General features: G+C 36.0%; 1 protein-coding gene across 8 annotated transcripts in view; it reads right to left on the bottom strand.

The window, feature by feature from the left end:
• The window catches only part of dock3 (dedicator of cytokinesis 3), a 230941-nt gene that overhangs the window by 179045 nt on the left and 34098 nt on the right, over positions 1-17798 (bottom strand). The gene's annotated exons all lie outside the window — the stretch shown is intronic.

The raw sequence follows: 17798 nt of genomic DNA, 5'->3' as shown, positions 1-17798 counted from the left end.
ACGTGCAGATTTAAACGCAGAGATATTCTGAATTGCCATGGTAACCTGGACAGAGCATTCCAGGGAATTATTGAATCCATGCTGATGAAAAAAAAGCTCAAGCCTTGCTGTTTCCAGGTTTCCCAGATCAGATATTTGGGAATCACACGGGAAAAAATACTTTCTTAAGTCAACATGGCATCTAAATGTTCTCACTGGTGCTTTTCTTCTCAAAATCCAACAATTTGCTCTTACTCTGAAACGACTTTACTTTTCCCGAAGACATCGCTTAGGACATGCTGACTATTAACCAATAGATTTTTAAGCATTTTTTTTTTTTTTTTGCAAAGTTACATTCAATTTCGCTCCATTATGGTGTGTACCACCTAATTTGAACCATCCGATCAATTCTAGAAGGATAAAATCAAGTCTTGTCCTGCATTTCTTATTGATTATCTTGTTTAACTCAAGAGATGCATCACATTAAAGTAGTAAAATAGCATTTGGCAATTCATATTAACTTTAATAGCCACAAATTGAGCTTAAATGAATAAGTAAGTGAAATAGCAAGGTCTTCGGAGAGGATATTTTTGGACCAAGCACATTCCTAAAATTAAACCCTCCTTAGTCGACATTTGATTTCACGTAAATTCAGTTTTATCTAAACATTTCCCAAACTGGAGAACAACACATGCATTGTTGATTTCCTAAATTAAGTGCACTCTCAGAAAAAAAGGTACAAAAGCTGTCACTGGGGCTGTACCTTTTCAAAAGGCAAACTTTTGTCCATTTTAGGTGCTAATATGTACATTTAAGGAGCTAATGTACATTTCAGGTGCTAATAAGTACATTTTAAGTGTTAATAGGTACATTTTAGGTGCTAATATGGACAGTTGATGTGCTAATATGTACATTTCAGGTGCTAATATGTATATTTTAGGTGCTAATAAGTACATTTTAAGTGTTAATAGGTACATTTTAGGTGCTAGTGTACATTTTAGGTGTTAATATGTACATTTTAGGTGCTAATATGTGCATTTTAGGTGCTAATATGTACATTTTTAGTGTTAATATGTACATTTCAGGTGATAATATGTACATTTTTAGTGTTCATATGTACATTTCAGGAGCTAATACGTACATTTTAGGTCCTAATATGTTTATTTTAGGTGCTAATATGTACATTTTAGGTGTTAATATGTACGTTTTAGGTGCTAATATGTACCACTAAGGTACCAATATGCAGCCTTTGGGTACAAAAGTGTACCTTTTGAAAAGGTACAGCCCCAGTGACAGCTTTTGTACCTTTTTTTCTGAGAGTGTGTGAGATTATAATGTTCAGAAGGGCAGGCCAGTTGAAATGCCTGTAACAAAGCTGAGTAATTTCCCTGAATCCATCTGTATTTGTGCAACATGATCCGGTCTGGCATAGGAGTCTGATGGGGCCTTTCAGAATCTCAAATTGATATCCATCTTGTCAAGAAGCAAACTGTTCATGGTGTTACCATGCAACCGGCTTCATCGCTGCTCCAAGAAACTATATAAACATCGATTTGAAACACACAATGGTTTGGATGACAATTACATGCTGCATACATTTACTTATACATTATTCCCTATGCAGACAGGACTACTTTCCCTGCGGAGTTTCACAGATTCTGAAACGTTCTTACACTTTTTGAAAGAGATCTTGTACTTGTTTTAATTTCACAGCAAAAGCTCTTTTATAAGAGCTAAAAAAACATCATCTGAAAGCAACAATGATTACATTATCTAAACTGCGTCATCCTCAAGACACCAAGATATCAGAGCTAACAATCAGACAGGGACAGAGCGTCTTTCAGGATTTGTCATGTTCATTTACTCATTTCTGATGACATTGTGCCATTTGTTATTTATTTTCAACGATCACGGTTTAATATTTAATGCTTGTTAAGAGACTCTCGCTGCGGTTTCCAAGAAAACATGTGACTGCCGCCAGAGGTCTGCATTTGGTGAATAATTCAAAAGCTATTAAAAGAGCTTTTCAGGAGTTAATCCCACTAAATGATGGAGTGACAAACAATATGCGTTTTGAATATGGAAGACTTGCTATTATTGGTATCAGAGATGGCATTGTGAGGGCCCTAATGCTATCAAATAAATAATAAATGCTGACCAGCATAGGTAGGTCGCCGAGATGTCTGTGTACAAACATCCGAGCAACTTAAAAATAGTGACAACAACTTTTTTAGAAAGAAACAAACGGCCCAAAAACACACACTGAATACTGTGGTATAGATATTTGCATTGCTACGAGGTGACTGACCTGTTTAACTTTACCTTGACATTAAATCTATGAAGAAACACGATGGCATACATACAGAACAGAACCTAATTGATTATTATCCAAAAAATAGACAATAAAACTTTTTTTTAATATATAACCTATAAACCACCCCTATGTGACATAATACAGATTCTAGGATAACCAATGCTAACTTACAACATAAATAAACACTAAATATCCCCCCAAAAAAATGTATAGGCTAGGCAATAAAACATGGTTATTTATTGGTAAACCATCCTTATTTGATGTATATAACTGCTAGGCTAACCAATGCTAACTTACAACATAAATAAACATTAAATATCCAAAAAAGTAAAAAAAAAAACATTAATAGATAAACCATCCTTATGTGTCGTATAACTGCTAGGCTAACCAATGCTAACTAACAACATAAATAAACATTAAATCTCCAAAATAGGAAATAAAACATTAATAGATAAACCATCCTTATGTGTCGTATAACTGGTAGGATAACCAATGCTAACTTACAACAAATAAACATTAAATATTCAAAATAGGTAATAAAACATTAATAGATAAACCATCCTTATGTGTCGTATAACTGCTAGGCTAACCAATGCTAACTTAAAACAGCAATAAACACTTAATATTGGAAAAATAGGCAATAAAATCTTTTTTAATATATATAAACAATCCCTATGTGACACATACAGATTCTAGGATAACCAATGCTAACTTACAACATAAATAAACACTAAATATCCAAAAAAAATAGGCAATAAAACATGGTTATTTATTAGATAAACCATCCTTATTTTATGTATACAACGGCTAGGCTAACCAATGCTAACTTACAACATAAATAAACATTAAATATCCAAAATAGGCAATAAAACATTGGTAATTAATAGATATGTCGTATAGATGTGTCGTATAAATGCTAGGCTAACCAATGCTAACTTATAAACACTTAATATTGGAAAAATAGGCAATAAAATGTGGTTATTTAGTAGATAAACCCTTATGTGAAGTACACTATATGTCTACTGGGCTTACCCATGCTAACTAAATATCGAAAACAGGCAATAAAACATGGATAAACCACCCTTGTGGATAAATACAACTGCTAGGCTAACTTGCTACAAAACAGAAGTATTACTATTTTTGATTAATGCACAACATTTCGATTTGAATTACTTTGTCTATCTTCTTCATTCTTGGACAAAACATTACTATTCACATATGGTCCATACACGAAATAAACAGCCGCCTGGCTGGGGGAAAAAAGTTATCTAGTAACATGAGATCAATACATTAGCAATTGGGTGTCTGTCAGCTGCTTTACAGCATGAAACTTTTGCAGCAAATATTTTGATAACAAGATAGAAAAGAGATAAATATGGCACAACCTGAGAGCAGGTTACATTTTAATTAAGTGAATTGTCAAATTAGCATTTGTTGTGGCGCCTGGCAGCGAAAAGAGTCGCACGGCTCTGCAGCAAATAGCTGAATCATTTGAGACGTATGTGTGAGTGATTAGCGCAATTCACAGGGATGCTACGACACACATGCTAGCCGAGGGCAAGTTAACTCGTCTCTAAGCACAGAAAGCGGGTCAGTAAACCAACCGAGAGTGTTCGCTGACTTCATGTCCATAAACATGACAGAAGACGGTCATTATACACTTGGTATTTGCCTAGTAACAACTCAAATTTCAATCTGCATATATTATGCTAGCCCTATAGGCTAAATTAAGACATTTGCATGTGGCATCTATATACAAAGATCCTCATTAAACGGATGAAGGCCGTTGGAGCCCGTGGGGCCACACCTCTTCCTTCCTGCCATTCTGAATTTTGTCCTGTCATGCCAAATAAACAAACAGCAAGCCAAATGGATCCATGCCGGCAGGTTTTATATGCGTGTCTCAATAATCTGCTAAACAAACAAGCAGAAAACACTAATAAATCTGGCTTTATGGAAGGGCAGGGAAGGGTTTTTGTTGGTGTTTCCTTCTCAGATTTACCGAAGGATATTTCAGGCAGTCGATTGGAAGAGCAGTGAAACAATCAAGGTTTTTTTTAGATGTAATTTACAGAGACATTTTGCTGTCTGTCATTAAAACTGCACTCGATTTATTAAACACTAGATGGCAGCCTTCTTAATAAAGAACATCTCTCCCCACAAACCTCACAGAGACGGTTCACAATATACTGCCACTGAAGTCCTACAATTCCTGTAGTATATCATGCGTACTGATGCACATGCATGTTATATCTGTCAAAATGTGGCATATATATATATGTATATATATATATATATATATATATATATATATATATATATATATATATATATATATATATATATATATATATATATATATGTATGTATGTCTATGTATGTATGTATGTATGTATGTATGTATATATATATATATATATATATATATATATATGGAATAAATTGAAATAAAGCATTAAATGAACGGGTTTGGCCTTGTGTAAGTATAAAATATACATAGTTTACAAATAATATATTGATTTTAAAAACTATCAAAAATATGTCCAATGTTTTTCTACCAAAAATTAAAACCTTTCTGTGAAATGAGATAGTAACTAGTAACTTGCTGCATCTTTAATGCACATGTTGTTTATAAAAAAGATTGAAATATATTTTATTTCACTTTGTATTTTTACATCAATATGATACAAGATTATCAATCAATCCATACTGTAAAAAATTAATATGCTATATCTAATCAATAAAATTGTGGCAACAGATTACAAGCAAAATTTAAATTTAACAAATTAGATTTGAGTAATAATGAATCAAATTATTCCTTAAAAGTTAACCATTTAAAATGAGTCAAGTTTACACCAAACAAATTAAACAAAAATATCTGAATAACAGACAGATGTAAAAGATTAATTAAGAACTCTTTATTTTATATTGTCAACATTGAAGACACCTGATGTTAACAAGCAGAATCAGGAGAAAACCGTAATTTTAAAACAAACACTGATCACCACAATGGTGACTTAAATTTACTAAAAACAAACAAAAAAAATGTTTTACACATTTTAAATGGGTAACCTTTAAGGAATTAATTTGATTAATTAGTACTCAATTCTTATTTGTTAAATTAAATTAATAATATTGCTTGTAATCTGTTTCCACAATTTTTTTTTTTGATTCAATAAATTGCATTTTTACAGTGCATCAATATGTGATAAATTAGTAATTTAGTTTAAAGTAATCTAAAAGTAGTCCGATTACATTACCTTATATGTGTAATGTAATTGCAACAATTTTTGTCATGTAATTTGGAATCAGCAACCAACTACAATTTGTAAAAGACCGCTCATGGCATTATAAACACCCCAAAACTTCTCTCCCAATCCAAAGCATTAAAGCTCAGCTTTGTGCATCGGTTTCCCCTGAGAGCAATACTGTACTTTCAGAATCTGACGCAAACTTTGGCAAGATGTTTCATTGACAGCCTCAAGGCGACAATAACACGAATTGATAAGACGGAAAGAGTTTGTGCATTGTGTTGGCTGTGCCCTCATTCGAAGTGTATTTTACCAAAACCCTTTGGACCCTCATTCTCAGTCTGGGCACACTGCCTCCAGCCACGCTGAATGAACTAAACGGGCCATTTGCCTGCATCCATCACGGCTCCTGGGGTGTGGAGGATGTATGTAAATCACCCTTTGATTTCATATGCTGTTCAGTGACCGGTTCAGGTGTTGTCCGTGTGACAGCTGTGGATGTGACTGGGCCGCTCTGACATCAGTGGGCCAAACGCGTGCCAAATGGGATCACATTATGTGTCTAAGTTACGATTTAACAGCTTCTGATTCAGAAATATTTGTTATAAATGCTACCATCTGGTACTAAAATACTGCCAATACAAAACGCAGTTATAGATCTGTTTGCCAACAACAAAACCCTGACCAGAGTATCAAACTTCAATGACTAACTCGTCCTGTAATGTGCATGGATTACGTTTAGTAGGTGATCAGACTTACGGATGAAAAAATATTATAGAAATAAGCTAGAATTACGGTAACAAAAATTATGTGATCAATAAGTTATGAGAAGGGGTGTAACGATACCCTCATGTCACGATTCGATACATATCACGATACTTAACTCACGATACAATATTATTGCGATACTCCAGGGCATATGATATAACAAAAAATTTACTATTCCTTAAAATACTAAATTAAAAAGAATTGGACTTGGTGCTGGAAACCCAAAGCACAGGACAGTAGACAGACCAGAATAAAAATATTCATGATTCTGAAGCTTAAAATGCTGAATTATTTTAGACAATATGCCTGCACTCTGTCACTGACTAGATATATTTAAAATAATGCAGGCCACTTTTTACTGGTAACACAAGACATTTGGCATTATCAGGACACCACTGCATTATTATACATTATATTCAACATTATATATAGTAGTTTAATGTAGTACTGACACCAAAACAGTGAAAATTGGATTTTTTTTTCTCAAACAGTAATTTATATTTTGGGTCACTATCCACGATACATGTTGCAGATATATTGTTACACCCCTAATCGTTATACAACGTTCAACTCAAATTTACTGTAATTTAAGTTGAAATAATTTAAATATCCAAGCCGATTGTACATAAAAATTTAAGGTGGCAACTTTTTTTATTAACAGTGTTAAGGCCTGTTCACACCGGGACGAATTTCGCGCACGTTATTCACCGACGTTTAACACCTCATGACTAAACAAAGGGTGTCAATGTGAGTGTGCACACCGATACGTAAAAGCGTAATTTAAAAAAAAAAAAAAAACGCCTCGGGTTAGTTTTTTTAGTTTGACGCGCTGCGTCAAAAACTATCCGACCAATGAGATTGCCGCTTTTGCTCACTTGTTTGGAACTTCTGAAGTTACAGTAAAACACAACTTGGGGGCGCTCAAACACAAAACAGTCTTGCCGAGCACACATATGCAACGGCGAAGAAGATATACGCCAAGTAGCGTCGCCGTCTACACAACCAGGAAGAAATAAGACGAGGAAGATGCAAAGCAAGATGAATGTAGAGCTGCTGTTCTCGTTGGTGTTAAAGGACTACATAAAGAACTATGACAAACGCGACAGCGACTACAAACATCCTGATAAAAGAAAACTGATATGGAGTGGTATTGCAGAGCAAATGGGCGCCATCTAATGTCAGGGAATGAATTTGCATGTTCACTCCATAGATATCTATATAAAGGCTAGATATGTCGTCCACGCTGCTGGCCAATGGAGGTCGACGTCTGCACCTGGCGGCCATCTTGTCACAGGCAGCTCGCTCACTCGTAACATTGTGTTAATGGTACATGTACTATTTAAATGACCATAACTTGCTCAATTTTCTACTGATTTTCAAACGGTTTGTTTTGTTAGAGATGTAGATATGACACTGCATACTTATGAATAAAAAGTTTATCAATAAATAATCATCCAGATAATTAATATTACGTTAATAACATTTGTAAGAAACCAAACCGTTTGTAAATCCGTCAAGATTTCAACGAGATAAGAGTATTTGTGTTCGTGCTGACCACTCATCTTACATCAGCTTGTCTGTGACAAGATGGCCGCCGGTGATGACGATGGAAACTCCGCCGTAACACATCTAGCCTTTATATATATATATGAAGAGCTCTTTTCCAAAACGCTATAAATCCATTTCAATAGTTTTCAGGAAAACTACATTTTTTACCTAGACCCACACATTTTGTGAATATTCAAATTATCCTGTTTAAATGTTTTATTGGTTCAGTCTGAACATTTTGAACAATAATTATTAAATCAAACAACAATATTGTTAATGATAATTTAAAAGTTAATTTTATTTTTTTCCAAAACGCTATAAATCGAAATAAACCTCAAACAAATAGTACCAATTTCAACATATGCATGAAAAAAACAAATTATTAATACCAATTTCAACATATGCATGAAAAAAACGAATTATTAAAAATGATCAATATATGATAACGATATTCAAAAAAGGGATGGGCACCCCTCCAGCACATGCACACACACACACAGGCTACATAACATGTGAGCAAAGCGGAGCAGCATGACGCTTAAATATAAGTTAACAAAAAAACAAAATAAACATTTCACATTTGTTTTTAATAATATTACATTACTTATTTTTATTATTTCATCTATGTTGAGTAGGCTATGAAAAGGGAACCGCATGAGATGAGTAAGATAGGATCAAAATTCAAAAGCTGCCCAATATCGGAAAATATTTGGAGTGCGTCAGACATGATTTTGACCACTTATTAAGTTTTGTTTTGTAGAAAGCTTGTAAATTTCGTTTCATATAAATTGTATCTTCATTTTAATAAATGTTTCATCGACAAATTGACTGGATTAATACATTAGAAGTAAATATCAGACAATATAATCAGGACACAGAGGCGCGCAGGTGAACCGGAGCGCGTCTCATAATATGAACCGAAACACCGCGATGCTTGCCTCACACAGGCCTGAGAACTAAGCTACAGAAAGCTTTAAATATCTAATTTTAAACAAAACAATTAAAAACTAAAATAAATTGGCAACTCTCTGCGTATGTAGGCTAATTCGAAGTATGCGTTTCTCTATGCGCGTTCACTGCGAAGATGGCGAGTAAGCATCATCAACTTTATCTTTGTTGCTGACACTGACAGAAAACACTAGTTTATTAATAAACAATTCAAATGTTTCATGCATAATCATTACTTTTGCCGGTTCTTTGTGGCAAGCTTTATGCATACGTTGAGATGCGGAATATGCAATTAAAAACGCTCATATGGTTTCTCTCCCATTTAATTAAATCAATATATGTGATTACTGATAATACAAATGGCTTAAATGATCTACTACTAGTCGACTAGAAAACTAGGACTCATTTTGAGGAATGAATGAACATAATAAACCTCTGTTCAGAGTGCCGCCGTGCTGGATTGTGTAGAGCGCTCATTGAATTTGAGGATTTATCGTGTTTAGGCTAAAAACAGGGCTGGCGCTTATCGTGGTTTGGAAAGAAACTGTATCTTGCAGTACATTTTAAACAAGGAAATATAGCGATTCGGCATGAAACGTTGATAGAGCAGTGAAAGGGTTCTGTCCGCAGCAGAATGACACGACAAACTCATTTTTTTTAAAAATGTCGTTTAACGCGTTTTGGAAAAGAGCTCTTCATATATATGGTTCACTCGGCTCATCGTCAGCGAAAATCGTTTGGGTGTGAACACAAAAAAACGCGTTGAAAAACGCTGACGAATAACGCACGCTGATATTCGTCCCGGTGTGTACGGGCCTTTAGTGCTTCAATTTCATGGAGATTTGGACTCTACTAAACAACCACCTAGTTACCCGTTCTTGGTAAAAGTAACAGTCTTGTTGAAATATCGAACCGTGCCATTCTCCACCTACAGTCCGGCACACACTTGCTTACCTAATTTTGTTGTGTTAAATCCATCGTACAATAATATTCAGTCACATAAGCAGACTTGTCCACATACAATTGTACACGAAATCTCACATTAAGTGGGTACGAGGAACACATTTATGAAAGTCGGGTTAAAGGATTAGCTTGGTAACGACTGTATTGTGTGAAAGACACTCAAGCCTGACACAAAACAGCCGAACATATTGAACGATGAACACAGACAGATGGATCCCACAAATCCTTGCACTTCCAGACACACTTTTGTTTACAGTTTTTCCTGGTGTCCCAGTTTAAACGGCAAGTGTCACACGGGGTGTCAGGGAATTCACTAATCCTGCTCTGAAAACAAAGACACATCAGATACAATACCATCTGCTACACAACGAACACATCTACATGTGAGATCTCAGTTACTGACATCACTTCTCCACAGATACCATTCAACAGCATCCCCTCAATTGTACGTTTTTGTGCTTACAAGCGCTATTGACTGCTACTCTAAAATACTGTCCGTGAATACAAAGCAGAACTATAGCTCCCTGTCACGTAATTATTACGGACACCAGATGAGGTAGCTGTGCAGGTTTAACTCCACTCATCTGGCCTCAAGCGGCGCACTAGCGTCCATGTTAGCATATGTGGCCCATACAGGTTTGGAAAATTAGGGTGTGTAGTGTACATTTTGTCTTTTCCCGAGTTAATGATCCTTTTTTATATTGCCACCTTCAATAGATTCAGTGTTTAATTTACCAACAGATAGCTATATTTTGTTAGCAAACTGTTGTGTAGCTAACTTTACTGACTGCATTGGAAGCTTGTAGTTTTATGACTAGCTAGCTCCAGTGTGGTGACAAATCAGGTCCTCCCTTAAAATCGGTCTCTGTTAGGACCCCATTGGCTCAAATTACTTTTCATAGGTAGCCTCTTTAGCACCTGATTACAATTCCTACAAAACTATAAACAAAACTATAATGACCATTAATGTCTGTTTTAGTTAGGTTATGTTCTAGCGTAGCATACATGGCTATACGCGCTTAGCGCGATTTATACACCAAATTCACAATCATCTTTAATGTAATTACATGTTAAATGTCCAAATATTTCAGTTATAAAAATAATATAATGATGCTCAATTATTCATAGGCTTTATTATTAGGCTACTAATAATTAATTAATTAATTAATAGGTTTAATGAGTTTTACTATGCACTATAGTAAGCTATACATATTTTAAATTAATATTGTTCTTTGTACTGTACTTAGTAATCACAATTTTGAGGGAGGACACAATTTCATGACACCGAGTTTACAAGCTGCAAGAAGCTAACACTGCTAACTAGCCAGAATATGCTAACTATATGCCTAAAATACAAATGATTAAGCTCATATACATCAGAATGTGACGTTTATTTCATACTAGCAAACACTGAGCAGAAGGGGTTTCCATGTAAACTGTTTTTAAACTATTCTTTCTTTCTTTTAAACTAGCTTATAGGTTAATGAGTAGTTTGTTTACAAGCCGTTTGAAGCTAACACAGTTAGCCAGACAGATTTAGCTACTTAAAGGGTTAGTTCACCCAAAAATGAAAATTAAGTCATTAATTACTCACCCCCATGCTGTACCAACCCCGTAAGACCTTCGTTCGTCTTCGGAACACAAATGAAGATATTTTTGATTAAATTTGAGAGCTGTATAACTACCACATTGGCTCCTAAGGGACTGCCTCTTGACGGCCCAAAAAGTCAATGAAGAAATTGTTTAAATATCCCAAGTGACTACCGTGGCTCAACTATATGTTTATCAAGCGACGCGAATACTTTTTGTGCGAAAAAACAAACAAAAATAACGAGTTTATTCGACTATTTCTTTTCTTCCTTGAAGGCCAGAACGAGACTTCCTTAGATTTCCACGACGCATGCGCGAGATTTGCGATCTGCTTACACCGCTTACACTACTTCAGATCGCAATTCTCGAGCATGCGTCGTGGAAATTTATAAGGAAGTCTCGTTTTAGCCTACAAGGAAGAAAAGAAATAGTCGAATAAACTCGTTATTTTTGTTTGTTTTTTCGCACAAAAAGTATTCGCGTCGCTTGATAAACATATAGTTGAGTCACGGTAGTCACTTGGGATATTTAAACCTTCATTGACTTTCTGGGCCGTCAAGAGGCAGTCCCTTAGGAGCCAATGTGGTAGTTATACAGCTCTCAAATTTAATCAAAAATATCTTCATTTGTGTTCCGAAGACGAACGAAGGTCTTACGGGGTTGGTACAGCATGGGGGTGAGTAATTAATGACTTAATTTTCATTTTTGGGTGAACTAACCCTTTAAATAACTGATTAAGCTTATTTACCTCAAAATGTGTTACCTCAAAATTATTTCATACAGGTATTAACAAACATCGCATTGCTTGCAAACCCACTTTTTTTCAAAGTCCACATTAACTTCTGTATGTGTTTTATGATTAAGGTACCATTTATTTATGTAACATGCAGAGCATTTATCCACGTATACTAGCGTTCAAATGTTGTAAAAACGTCATGTTTTACTATATTTTTGATCAAATAAATGTAGCCTTGGTGATCATAAGTGACATTCAAAACTAAGCATAAAAAAATATTACTGACCCTAAAGGTTTGAACGCTTATGTGTTCATTAAATTTTAAAGCAACTACTGGAGTGCCTCAAGTTCACACACAGGAAGCTACAGCAGAGCACCGTCAGGCAGAAAGGGTTAACATACAGTACAATGCCAGATGAAAGCAGCCTTAATCCATTCTGCTGCAAACAAAAGCCAGCGCTCTGCATTTAGTGCTGCTTTCAAATCCATCCCCAACCAGAAGAGGTACAATCAACGACCCCTCCACCCAACTCTAATGTACTTTCAGCAGCGCACCAGTCAGTCTGTCTCTCTCAACCTCAAAGGTGGACCGTATGGTAAAGAAACACAGTATGCTTTCCCTTGCCCGGGTTAACGCCATTGTGGACAGCGGGATTATGGTGGAAAGCAGTTTTGCTGGTTATCCCAACAGCAAGGGATTTCGAAGGAAAACTGCAATCCGTGAAGTGTCTGCATTGGACTCGACGACTTCACTTCCTATTGTTGTGTAGCAGCGGTGGAAGCAGATATTAGGGATCTTGTTGTTGGGATTGAGTGGACCTAAAATACCAATTTTATTTCTTATTTTTTTGGGGGGAAAACATCCGCTCAACTCAATTTCTGTATTGTTTTCATAAACAGCTCTGGTGCATTTGCACTTTATTAAATTTGATTTCCGTATGGAGGCTGACCCAGATTTAATCAAGAAATTATTTCAATTACATTCGGAGGGAGGGAAGGTGGAGGTTGGTGAGGGAGAAACAAGGATTTAGAGGGTTTGAGATGAAGAGTGGATACTATTGTTCAGCTCGGCCTTATGGGTAATGGCTCTATCGTTATTGGAGGGGTCCTGACTTTACCAAAGCATTACTGTCTGTTAATGCAAATCAATTATAAAATGACTTGAATACACATCTTCAGAGCTGAACATTTTTTTTCAATTCCAAAATTAAAACCGATTTTAAAAGGAGTAGTTCACTTTTAAAAAGCTTTTACTGATAATTTACTCACCCCCATGTCATCCAAGATGTCCATGTCATTCTTTCTTCAGTCGAAAAGAAATTAAGGTTTTTGATGAAAACGATCCAGGATTTTTCTCCATATAATGGACTTCAATGGGAACCAAACGGTTCAAGGTCTAAAAGACAGTTTCAGTGCAAACTACAAACTGTTCAAAGGGCTTTAAACGATTCCAGACGATGAATAAGGGTCTTATCAAGCGAAACGATTGACCATTTAAAAAAAAATAACAAAGTTTAAGTTTTATAAGCTCAAATGGTTGCCTTGCTCTGTTCTGTGATGTGCATTCGTGACTCTCCTGTTTAAACTCGTTCATCAAAATGAATAAATCTTTTTTCATGTCATTTGGTTCATTCAATGAATGAAATGAACTAATTGACTCGGAAAAAGATTTGTTCATTTTGATAAATGAGTCATAGGCGATCGTTTCGCTTGATAAGACCCTTTTTCATCGTCTGGTGTTGTTTAAAGCCCTTTGAACAGTTTGCAGTCTGACCTTGAACCGTTTGGTTCCCATTGAAGTCCATTATATTGAGAAAATCCTGGAACGTTTTCATTAAAACCCTTAATTTCTTTTCGACTGAAGAAAAAAAGACATGGACACAGGGGCGGCTCGCCCATAGAGGGCGCTGGGGCGCCGCCCTCCCTCCGACCTGTTTGTCTGTTTTTTTAATATATATTATAATTTATCATTTTGAAAAATAATCTGTGTTAATTATATGCTAATAATGGTTTTACTTTTAAAAGTGTTTTGAACTCACCAGAATGATATTTGCATTCACTTTCGTTACTTTTATCATGTTGGTGTAGTAGTATAGCCAATAGGCTGTCTTCTCAGGGCGCCAGCTCGCTCAGCCCCACAGTGCTGGAATTTAAGCCAATGGTTCCCCGGTTGCTATGCAAAAAAGTTTATATTTCGCCAATCAGCGCCGTCAAATTTTATGGTTTGGGGGCGCTGAAAATATCGCCCACAGTATCAGATTAGGGGAGTGCACCGTGCACGCGCACCACGGGACATTTTTTTTATACCTCAGATGAGAGCAGAATGGCAGCGCCAGTGACGTCGAGTGGAAATAATGTAAAGTTAGTCGTGGGAATTGACCTGTCTGTCTCTGTCACTCACTCACTCACACACACATAAACACTGTTTCACACACATTTGATTTTAAAAATAGTTATAGGAATATTAATACCTGTGTGTTTGCTTTGTTTTTGATGTTTTTAAGTTCTGAGCTAGATTACTGTGTTTAATACTAGTTAAAATCAACTTTCTTCTCATTGGGTGTTACAATCAAGAACGTTGTCCCACCCTCTTTTTCAGAGCCTTTTCTCTCTCTCTTTCTCTAGTATCAACACATTGTTATCCATTATCCAATTGTCAAAAATATATAGTCTACAGCTGAGGATTGATTAAACTAGATTGTTGTATTACTTATTATTTTTTGTATTACCTATATTATAATTTATCAATATTATGCGTTTGCACTTTTTCTGTCAGCACACAGAGCATAATAAACAACTTGTTCATTATCATTAACTGTCAAACTGTTATTATTATTATATTATTTGACCATTGGTATTGACTGGTTTAAGTTATTTTATTGGTATAGGTAAGGGCATGGCCTAAGGCCTAAAATGCACCAGAATGCAGGAAATCACATCTACTAAATTCAAAATTTTCTGGGGGGGGGACCCCCAGACCCCCCTCTTATTCAGCTCCCCCAACTACAATTTTCACCAGCCGCCACTGCATGGACATCTTGGATGACATGGGGGTGAGTAAATTATCAGCATTTTTTTGTGAATAAGTGGCATAAAGTCAAAAAAAAAACAACAACAACAAAAAAAAAACAGCAGGCTGTCCTGATATCATAATGACGAATTTACTCAAAACCATGGTCAAAATTAAAAAATGATTAAGATGTGACCTCACATGTCCTCAATATGCATTCTCTTACACCTTGAATACAAGTCAGTGGAAATGCAAACAGTATCAACAGTGTCAACAATCCAAGCCTGTAAGGGATACGCTTGTACCAAACGCTCTTCAGACACAAAACCAAATGACTACAGCATTAACAAAACAAATCTTAGCCTGAGTCGAGCCTCCAGGGCTTGTACTGTGCCGACTGTGGATCATTGGCAGTGTTGCGACAGGGATCAGATCTCCATATGGTCGGACCACGTGACCATCAAACCGGTTCAATCAAACTGTGATAATTCTAGTAAGCATGCAGTTCAGCTCAACTCTGACACTAATTAAACGAGGTTCCAAAGTGAAGACGCCCAGCAAACGACTGTTAGTGGTGGAAATAAAAATGGCACAGCACATTCATTGAAAATAAAAATAAAAAACTGCTAATATAATTGTATATGGCGGCGATGTTGTAAAGCAGATGTTGAAGCATTTGATGGCAGGGCGCTGTTTTGTTTTTTCACTTCTTATTTTCCTCCATCTATTCGAATTTCCCTTTAAGGGATCAAAAGCTTTGCTAATTGAGTATTTGAAATTATGCATGATTACACAAATTAAATGCTTTTTTGCTACAGCACATATGGGCCGCGCGCAGAAACGGTTGCGTCAACCCACTCGATGTTCTCTGCATATCTATCTGCAAAAATTAATGGCAAGTGCTTTTCTTAATATGAAAAGGCATTTACATTAATTAATACTTTTATTTATTTATTTGTATATATTCATGTCTAAAGCCAAGATCAAAAATGCTGCCTGCAATCTCAAACAAATGAAGGGGTCAAGAAGTTAACCAATGAAAATCTCTGCTATAGTAAGTCTGATTGGTTTAATTGATTTTCCTTCCCACTTTATCTGAGTGAACGGCAAAGTCTTATGGCAGTTTGGATCAGAACAAAAGCTGCATTATAAAGGATTATGTCGGATTAGCGTGGGGAAATTCTGATGGACAGAACATAAGATACATCTCGAACATAACAGCCTGTGGGTTGTACAGGTAAAGTGTGTGTTAAAGTGAAAGGGAGAGGTAGAGAACATGTGTGTTATATAAACGGAGCACGTTTGAAAGTCCAGTCGTGACTGCCTGTGAAAGGCACTAGTTTACTACACAAGCTCTTCAGTGAGAACTATAAACATACAGTCCTAAGATGTGTTTCTTGTGTGTTTTTGCATGTAGCTTTTGTATTTTCAGACATTTTGTATATTTTTTGTTTAAAACGTTTGAAACATCTACTAGTATTTAGATTTAACTCTACTTGTATAAATTATGAGATAGATAGATGGATAGATAGATGGATAGATAGATAGATAGATAGATAGATAGATAGATAGATAGATAGATAGATAGATAGATAGATAGATAGAATTAGCAAATAAAATTAATAGCGAGAATTGACCTATGGATAAGCCACGCCCCCAAACGCGATGAGCCAATCACAGTACGCAGCTAACCCAATACACTCGGATATTCTCTGCTTCCACGTCCATTGAAATGTATTGCAGTTAGTCAGTTTTCATTAGTTTTTTCTTGTCATTTTAAAAAATCTGAAATTGTGTACTATGTGAGTAGGTACTATATTTAAATAAGAACGTACTTTCCGACCGTTAAAAAAAGTACGTTCTATATAGTATTAATATGGGTAGTATGATGTAGTCCGGACGTACTACATGCGCCATGTTGTTGTCGCGTGACATACGCTGTCACAACAGTGCGAAAATTTAAAGAGCCCATTCCAGTGACTGCACCAACTTTGTGCTGTTTTTAGTTCTGCTTTCTGTTTTCATCTGCGTTTTTACGTCGTCCGAGCCGACAATCAAGAGGAGGCGTCGGTCAGCTGCTCGCAGATCACGCCTTTTGCGGAATTTCTCAAATAAAATTTATTTACCTAATAAATTTTACCTCATAAAACACACACAACCCCTAGTATGAACAATGACAGATGTTGATTTTTGGCAAGGAAAAAGCCATTTATTTGCTTGTGATATTACCATCGATATATAAACATGAATGAATCGTTAGAGATACGCATGTGTGTCTCTGTTTATCTCCTAACGTTACAGCCATTTTCAAATATAACAACAACGACTCCTCTCCCGTGGCATCATGGGATAGTAAAGTGTCCATCGAATGCGCACTTCAGAATTAGGGCTGGGCAAAAAAATCGATTTTTCGATTAATCGTTTTTTATAAAAAAAGGGGTTCGATTCAAAATCGATTCTCAACGGCCGGAATCGATTTTTTCCATATAAAGGGCTCGCGGACGCGGTGCTGCATCTTCTCGTCTCTCTGCACTAATCAAGCGCCAAGCGCTGCAGCTGTCGATACACACACGCGTTTAGGAGTCGGGACATGACGGAATATTCACTTAACAATCGGGCCAGCATTGCATCGTAACCTATGATCGGAACTAACGTTTATCATTTTCACGTCTTTTTGAGTTTTACAAGCAA

This window comes from Pimephales promelas, chromosome 2, assembly GCF_988280905.1.
Source record: "Pimephales promelas chromosome 2, fPimPro1.hap1.1, whole genome shotgun sequence".
Lineage (NCBI taxonomy): Eukaryota > Metazoa > Chordata > Actinopteri > Cypriniformes > Leuciscidae > Pimephales > Pimephales promelas.
The sequence above is the reverse complement of the archived record's forward strand: the minus strand, read 5'-3'. Positions and strand labels throughout refer to the sequence as shown.